The sequence below is a fragment of the Phacochoerus africanus genome, chromosome 1 (genome assembly GCF_016906955.1).
Source record: "Phacochoerus africanus isolate WHEZ1 chromosome 1, ROS_Pafr_v1, whole genome shotgun sequence".
Lineage (NCBI taxonomy): Eukaryota > Metazoa > Chordata > Mammalia > Artiodactyla > Suidae > Phacochoerus > Phacochoerus africanus.
In genome coordinates this window covers 149,023,663-149,032,298 of record NC_062544.1, presented here as the reverse complement: position 1 = coordinate 149,032,298, position 8,636 = coordinate 149,023,663, and the positions used below count along the sequence as shown (strand labels likewise).

At 48.5% G+C, this 8,636-nt stretch overlaps 1 protein-coding gene across 2 annotated transcripts in view; it reads left to right on the top strand.

Annotated features, from left to right (window-relative positions):
• Window positions 1–2,827: 2,827 nt before the first annotated feature.
• Window positions 2,828–8,636, top strand: part of TMEM40 (transmembrane protein 40) — a 32,186-nt gene continuing 26,377 nt past the window's right edge. For both annotated transcript variants that reach the window (XM_047781300.1, XM_047781291.1), the window contains exon 1: window positions 2,828–2,906. The gene's annotated coding sequence lies outside the window, so the exon portion shown is untranslated. The remainder of the gene's footprint in view (window positions 2,907–8,636) is intronic.

The window sequence follows — 8,636 nt, the reverse complement described above, 5'->3', positions numbered from 1 at the left end:
GGTCACAAATGAGGCTCAGATCTGGCATTGCTGTGGCTATGGTATAGGCTGGTGGCCACAACTCTGATTCAACCCCTAGCCTGAGAACCTCCCTCCATATGCCGCAGGTGCAGCCCTAAAAGGATGAAAAAAAAAAAAAAAGATATGAATTTTGTGCGTGTGCTTGTGTTGAGATGAAAATGAACTCTTTCAGCTCTCCCCTGTGGCTCATTCTTTCTGCCTCTGGACTACAGGATCTTATCAGAGAGGAGCACTTGGGGGGGAGGAGGGACTTGTAATTAGATCTATGGTCTCCCTCACCTACACGGTCCACAGCCACTAAGCTCTGTCCATTCTACCCTCTAAGTCAATCAGTGATGTTCCATAGAAATGTATTGTGAATTCTATGAACAAAATTTAAAAATTTTTCCAGTGTTCCCTGCTGTCTCAGCAGCTTAAGGTCCAGCATCATCACTGCTGTGGCTCAGGTGCTATTATGGAGTAGGTTAGATCCCTGACCCAGAAACTTCCATGTGCCACGAGCACAGCAAGAAAAAAATTTCCAACAGCATCATTAGTAATAGTCATAAGAGGAATTACCACCATGGCACAGTGGGTTAGGAATCTGACTAGAACCCATGAGATGTGGGTTCAATCCCTGGCCCCACTCAGTGGGTTGAGACTCTGATGTTGCAGTGAGCTGTGGTGTAGGTTGCAGACATGGCTCAGATCCCACGTTGCTGTGGCTGTGGTGTAGGCTGGCAGCTGCAACTCCAATTCGATCCCTAGCCTGGGAACTTTCATATGCCGTGGGTGGCGGTCCTAAAAAGACAAAAAAAAAAAAAAAAATATATATATATATATATATATATATATATACTTGATTTAACCAAAATATAAATTTTTAACAAGTGATCAATACAAAAATTATTAAGGAGCTATTGTGTATTCTTTTGTTTTCACACCAAGACTTGGCAATCAGTGTTCACTTTACCTTGACAGTACATCTCAATTCTGATCAGCCACATTTCCAGGGCTCCATAACCACTTGCGACTGGTGGCAACTGTTTGGGCTGGTGCTGTGACCCTGTCCCTTATCCTCATTTCTGCTGTGGCTCATGCTCACCAGGACCCTGCCCCTCACATCTTCCCCTCAGTCCAGAATTCAGCAGCCAAATCATTGTCTGAAATGTAGATTTGATCGTGTTCCCATCACTCTCAGGATCATGTCTGGCCTCCTTGATCTGGCTCCTGAGGCCTCTCTGGCTTTCCCTTCTCCCCTCCTCCGATCTGCCAGCCCCCCACTCTCCCACTGTACTGAATTATTCACAGACCCTCAACACAGTAGTGCCTCTTACTCCAAACCTTTGCACACTTGTTTCCTTCTGCCTGGAATGCCCTTGGAATGCTTTTTGGGACACCCTTTCAGGTCACTCATTCATTCAACAAAATTTGTTGAGCACTTACGATGTGTCAGACACTGTCCCAGATCCTGGAGCAAACAAATACATAAGAAGGAAATATGCCTAATAAGAAAGTATACAGGGTGTCAGGTGGTGAGCAGTAAAGCAGGCTGAGAGGCAAAGGTAGTGCTGGCGGTTACTTATGGGTATAGGGTGGTCAAGGAAGGCCTCTTGGAGGAGGTGACATTTGAGTAAAGACCTGAAGAAGTAAGGGAAGGAGCCAGGCAACTGTCTGGAGAAAAGCATGCTATGCAGAGGGAACAGGCAGCGCAAAGGCCCTGAGGAAGGAGTGTTTGGAGTATATTCCAGCGTGCCTAGGGCAGAATGAGAGAGAAATTTGTAGGAATTAAGGTCAGAGAGAGCAAGGAGTGGGTGGCACATCATGTAGGGCTGTGTAAGAATGTGAATTTTGTCCTGAGTGAGGTGGGAGCTCTGGGAGGGTGCTGAGTGAAGGCAGGATATGAGCTGACTTGGGTTTTAATCAGATGGCTCTAGTTGCCATGATAAGAACAGACAGAGGGTCATTAACAGGAACATAGAGACTAGTGAGGTGGTAGCCAGACAAGGGTGGTTGCCATGGAGATGGAGAGAGGAGGCTGGATTCAGGATATGTTGAAGGTGGGACCAGCAAGTTTTTCCACATAGGTCAGAAACAGAATATGAGAGAGCAAAGAGTCAGGGATGATTCCTCTTCCAGGAAGCCCTCTGGGAAGCCCTTAGCACCCTGCACCTTGCCCTAATGGGGGCTGTCATGGCCTCTCTCCCTTAGGATGCTCCCCAGGGCACTGTAGGACTTGTTGACTATCCTGCTTCCAGAGTGTTTGAGAGGTGAGTGAGAGACAGAGGCAGGCTGGGTGGGTGACCCCTGGCCTCAGCTTTGAGAGTTCAGTCCCTATCCCCTTGGGATTCACAAGGCAGTGGATGTTTTAGCCTTTGCCCAGTTTCCTTTCCAGGAAAGGCACTGCCAGACCCGTCCACAGGAGTCTCCCAGCCCAACCCTGAGCCCCAGAGCTGCCTCTTCTGCCACCTCCCCAACCTCACCCACGGCAGGGAGCATCAGGTTGGCCCACATGGCTGGGCCCTGAGTCAGCCTCACCCACAGGAGTGGAGGGAACCTGGGACATGCCCACCACCTCCCTGCCCACAGCAGGACACAGATGCCACCACCCCCACATCACTCCCCGGGGTGCAGCTGCCCCATTTTGCTGCTCTTGGCATGTCTGGGGAAGATCAAGTCAGGCAGGAAGGCCTGGGGCCCATAGCACCCAGGAAGGAATGCCGCCCGGGTGAGCCCCCGGGGAGCGTGGGGCCCAGGGCTACGTCACGCCCCGCCCCTGCCTATCACGGCGGCCCCGCCTCTCCACCCCCTTCCCCTGCCCGCGGCACAGCACAGTCCACACACACACACACACACACACACACACACGCACAGTCCTCCAGCTCACACGGGCCTTGGGAACACAGGTAAGGGACACGGTGTGTGTGCGGAGTGGGGTGGGGGTTAAAGTTTAAGAGAAGTAGGGAAGAAACAGGCTCTTCAACAGGCCTGTCTTGTGGTTCCCGGTGGACTTGAGTCCCGGCTCCGGCTGCCTGCTGGGTGAGAACGTTGGTCTCCAGCTCTGAAAAGTCAGGGGAGGATGACGAGCCTGAGTTGCTGTGAGGCTCCAGCCAGCCCAAGCCGGGCCACAGCAGGTGACCCCGTCCGATTCTGTCACTAACTTGCTGTGGGACCTTCAGGAAACCCTATGAACTCAGCTTCCCCATTCGTGAGGTGAAGGGTCCTGACTAGATCTCGGAAGGCTTCTCCCACACCCGCTCACCCCCCACTGTGGGACCTGCAGCGAGTGGAAGCAGCTGCCCTCCTGGCTCCCCAGAAGCCTCAGGGGGCATCTTTGGGGAAAAAGTGCTGAACAGAGAGCTGGGGAGGACAGTGTTGCTGGGAGCCCCCAGACTCCCGGCCCCCCAGCCCCGTCATCCCCCGTCCAGGTGAGCCACCTCTGTTCAGAGCATCCTGGCTCCTCTCCTCAGAGGCTGCTGAAGGCCAGAAGTCAACCCATTTTGGAAGATGATGGCCTTGTGCTTTTTATTTTAATGCTTCATTTAGAAACTGACAGAAAAGTCATCAGGAGTGTGTGTTTTTCCTGTCTGAGTCCAAACCAAGGAGATCTGTAAAAAGGGAACCCCCCTCCTGTCTCTGGGATTCCCAGAACTCAGGCTGGGGCTGCCTCTAAAACGCTTGGGTCCTTGTGTCTTGAAATCCTCACCAGGCCACTTCTCAGACATCCACACGCTGGCCACACACCAGAACCAGGGACCCTGCTGGGCATTGCCCTGACAGAAGTCTTATTTCACTTTTGTAGGGGGAAGTTCTCTTTTTTCAAGAAAGTGACTTTACTGAGATGCCATTCGCATGCCATGAAATTCACCTTTTAAAGTATACAAGTCAGTGGTTTTTGGTATATTCACCAAGTTGTGCAACCATTACCACTATCTGATTCAGAACGTTTTATCCCCCGCCAATAAACCCTGTACCCTTTAGCCGTCACTCCCCACTTCCCCTTCCCCCTGGTGACCGCTAATCCACTTTCTGTCTCTATGGATCTGCTTATTCTGGACGTTTCATGTAAATGGAATCATACAATAGGGGAATCACTTCTGACTGGCTTCTTTCACTTAGCATAATGTTGTCAAGGTCTATGCATGTTTTAGCATTTGTCAGCACTTCATTCCTCTTTAGGGCTGAACAATATTGTATGATTCTATCGCATCTTGTTTATCCATTCATCAGTTGATGGACATTTGGGTTGTTTCCACTTTTTGGCTATTATGAATAATGCTGTGTGAACATTCATGCACAAGGCTTTGTGTGGCTGTAGGTTGTCAAGTCTCTTGGCTGTAATCCCGAGGACTTGCTGGGTCTTGTGGTGAATCCATGTTTAACACTGTGAGGAATGCTGACTGTTCTCCAGAGCAGCTGCTCCATTTTAATTTCCCACCCCCAATACGTTTGGTCTCTATATTTTCCACATCCTTTCCAGAACTTGTTGTTACCTGTATTTTTTTTATTTTAGCCATCCTGGGGTGTGTGATGGGATATCTCACTGTGGTTTTGATTTGCATTTTCATAACTGAGGAGGCTGAGCCTCCATCCACATGCTGGTGACCATTTGTACATCTTCTTCAGAGAACTGTCCATTGAAATCCTTTGGCCATTTAAAAACTGGGGTATTTGCTATGCTATTGAGTTGTAGGCATGGCCATTCCAGGGGTGGGGCATTCTGAGGCTCCAAGAAAGGATGGGACTTGCAGGGTCTCACAGTGATAGGGAGAATGGGAACTCAGTCCAGGTCTGACTGACAGTCAAGAGCCAACAAGCTCTTTATCTTGCACTGGGTGCCTCCTTTCTGGTTTTTACTGTTGCCGAGTGTGTGTGTATGTGTGTGAGAGTGAGAGAGAGGGAGAATGTGAGAGGCCACAGGAAAAGATGGAAAAGAGAGAGAAGCTAGAAAGACAGAGAAACTGAGAGAAACGAAGATGAGAGGATGAGAAAGAGGGGCCCAAACTGGCTCTGACTGTTTAACAAGACACCCACCTTGGAGAGTCAGAGTCAGGGAAAACCTTTTCAGAGTCTTTGGTTTCTTCCCATTATTCTTCAAACATGGAGGGGTAGGCTCAAAAAAGTTTATTCGGGAGCGCACTCCCCTCCTAGTTTTTCTTTGTCCCTAAATCTGAAACAAATCTGATTAGACCCCCAAAGTTAAACAGGGAGTAGCATTCCCTAGTGTCTGGCTGGGTCTGGGGATCCAAAGCAGCCTTCGATGATGCAATCTTCTCAAGAAAAGTGTTTATGCATCCCCAACATACACATGTATATGTTGGGGATATATATCACATACATATGGGCTTAGATATAACATATATTTATATGTTATATATTTTTATATGTTTGATATATAACATATATATGGACTTAGATGTAACATATATTTGTATGTTATATGTTATATATATTATATATTTTATATATGTTATGTATATATAAAACATATGCTATATATATGATTTATGTATATGTAACATATATATGGATATATAGGTTTTGAAATTATATACATGTCTTGTATACTGTGACCGTGGGTTAATGTCTCAATGCCCAATAGATATTAGGAGTGAATTTCTTCACCCACCTTTCAAGAAGTTTTCTTCTTATTATTTCACCAGCAATAGCATATATGTGAGATCCCATTCATTACTGTTGTCAGTGTTAGGGTGGCTATTTTAGGACTTGACTAGGAGCAATGTCCCACAGTTTTCCTGTCACTGGCTTGCACATTCTCGATTAGTATTATCTCCATCCGCGGTTTCTTTCTTGGCAGGGGCTCTTTGTAGCCACTTGTTCACACTACAGGAGCTGCTTCAGTTAAAGCTATATTGTTTGATCCTCAAATCCATCTAACCTGCCACCAGGACACCACAATTTACAGCAACAGGCTGAATGTAGAGGAATGGAGTATGTGGCCACAGAACACCTGTCTGCATTGTGGGCTCCCCATTGGTCTCTGGGGACCCCACTTCGTGGACGGGCATTGGGTGCCTGACACATGGCCAAGGGTACACATCAAGGTTGAATTATATGCTGTTAACTTAGCTAAAAGTTAAGTAGAAACAGATGAACTAATATTTTCCTCCGGTACCTGGGAGATTATTGTTTGAGAGACTAATAGGTTCCAAGCTAAGGGCATCTAAGCCGACCTCTGCCACAACGGAGCTTGCCACCTCTCATGGCGGGGTATTCATGACCCCCTCCACCCTCCCTCCCAGAAGACAGCTGTCATTTTTAGAAAATTCTTTTATCTATTGAGCTGGTCCTGACCCCTCCCTCTGGGCTCCCTAACCCACCTGGTCCCCTGGTCCTGGAGGACCCAGAGACTTGGAAACAGTGACCAGGTCTCTTCTCTGGGGTATGATCTCAATTCCCCCCACATCCTCTGGATTATCTCAGTTTGTCCAGACTCTCTTCTGCTCAGGACTCCGGATTGAGCCCAGGATAGGTGATGGTGGATATAGGTCACATTCCTCACTGTGGGCTTTGTGCTTCTCTTAACATGACCTAAGGCTGTGTTAGCTCTGCTTTGTTGCTCTATCACCTGTTGGCTCATAGCGCACTTTTTCCTTTTTCTTTTCTTTCTTTCTTTTCTTTTTTTTTTTTTGTCTTTTTGTCTTTTTGTCTTTTCTAGGGCTGTACCTGCGGCATATGAAGGTTCCCAGGCTAGGGGTCCAATCGGAGCTGTAGCTGCCAGCCTACACCACAGCCAGAGCAACGCGGGATCTGAGCTGTTTACCACAGTTCACGGCAACACCGGATCCTTAACCACTGAGCAAGGCCAGGGATTGAACCCACAACCTCGTGATTCCTAGTTGGATTTGTTAACCACTGAGCCACAACGGGAACTCCTAATATTGCACTTTAAATAGGTGTAGGTTATGCACCTACGACATGCTCAATGCCAGGTTAGGTGCTCGTGCTCATGTTTACTTATCTTACAGAGTGTTGTTCAAAAATCCTAGGTCTTTCTCTATGCACAGCTCCAAGCTAGGTCCACACATCCTCTTTATGCATAGATTTGATTTTGTCCCTTTGACCCACTACCATCCCTCTCCTCAGGGGCAACTCCAGGCCCTGGCTGCATCCTTGGGTGTGCTGTGGCCATAGGGTTCATCCAGATTCGTGAAAGTTTCATCCCACTTGTTGGCAGATATCTGGGCAGTTTGGCTTGTCACCCCACCATTAAACTGCTTGGATAGGAGTTCACATTGTGGCTCAGCGGTAGCAAATGCAACTAGCAACCATGAGGACGTGGGTTTGATCCCTGCCCTTGCTCAGGGGGTTAAGGATCTGGTGTTGCCATGAGCTTCGATGGTGTAGGTCACAGATGTGGCTCAGATCTGGGTTGCTATGGCTGTGGCTGTGGCCGGCAGCTTCACCTCTGATTTGACCCCTAGCCTGGGAACTTCCATATGCTGTGGATGTGGCCCTATAAAGACAGTAAAATAAAATAAAATAAACTGCTTGGTTGGACTTGGAACAAGTGGCCAAGGAGATGAAAACGATGGCATCTTCCTTCTTTTTGCTGTGAGGTTCCCCTCATGCTTGAACTTCAGCCTCAGATCTGAGTTCTTATCCCTCACTATGTGGCCTGTGGGAAGCCGCTTTCTCTTCCTGGGCCTCACCTTTGATCTTCTGGAGGTAACTCTGCAGAATTCAAGGGAGAAAGGCCCAAAACTGGGGAGCTGGGGGTGGCGTGGGGAAGGTGGGGCTGGGGCAGGCAGGGGGAGCCAGCTGAAGAGGGAAAGGGGTGTGAGCAAGTGGAGGATCTTATAAAGGGAAGGGGACAGAGCTAAGACACTTCCAGCCTGATGTTATTTCTCTAAGCTCTTATATCTAGCACGTTATGGCTTCTTTTTTGAAGTACTTTCTCTAAGCCAGGGGCGAGAATCTGGTAGAAAAATGGGATTCCTGATCCCAGGGAGCTCAGAATACAAGTCCGTTTTAATTCAGTCCACAGAGCGACACTGCAAGACAGTGACATGATTGCTATTTTACAGATGGGGAAAATGAGGCTCAGAGTGGTTATGTGCCTTGCTCAAAGTCACAGAGCCAGGAAGTCAAGTGACACAGCACAATTTGGAGTAGGCCCTATCAGACCCCACTGCTGGAGTGACTCAACCAGGATACTCCCCGTATAGGATGCAGGCAGAGACCACCATCATATTACTATGTACTGTCCCCTCCACAGCCAGATCCCTCAGTGAGTGACATTGTTCCGTCTCGTAGATGAGAAGAAGCACCTAGAGGAGGAAGCTCTGTGCCAAGGTGGCAGAACCAGGGTCTCAGTGTTGCAATAACTGACTCAGTTTCCTCCCAGCCCCTGCCCTGAGGGGACGGAGAGGATTTCCCACACATATCTTGGATCTGGAGCTCCTGGCAAGACCAGTTCTGTCCCATAGCCCTGGCTTCCCAGGATCCGTTTCTGATTCATTCCCCTCCCCAACTCTTCTGCTTGAGGGATGGAAAAACTCTGGACCTGGGAAGTTGGCACGGTCTAGAGTGGGCAGCAAGAGTGCCCAGGCCTGGATTCCAGGATGAAAAGGCTGATCTGACCCCAGGCACATAGGCCTTATAGCAGATGGCAT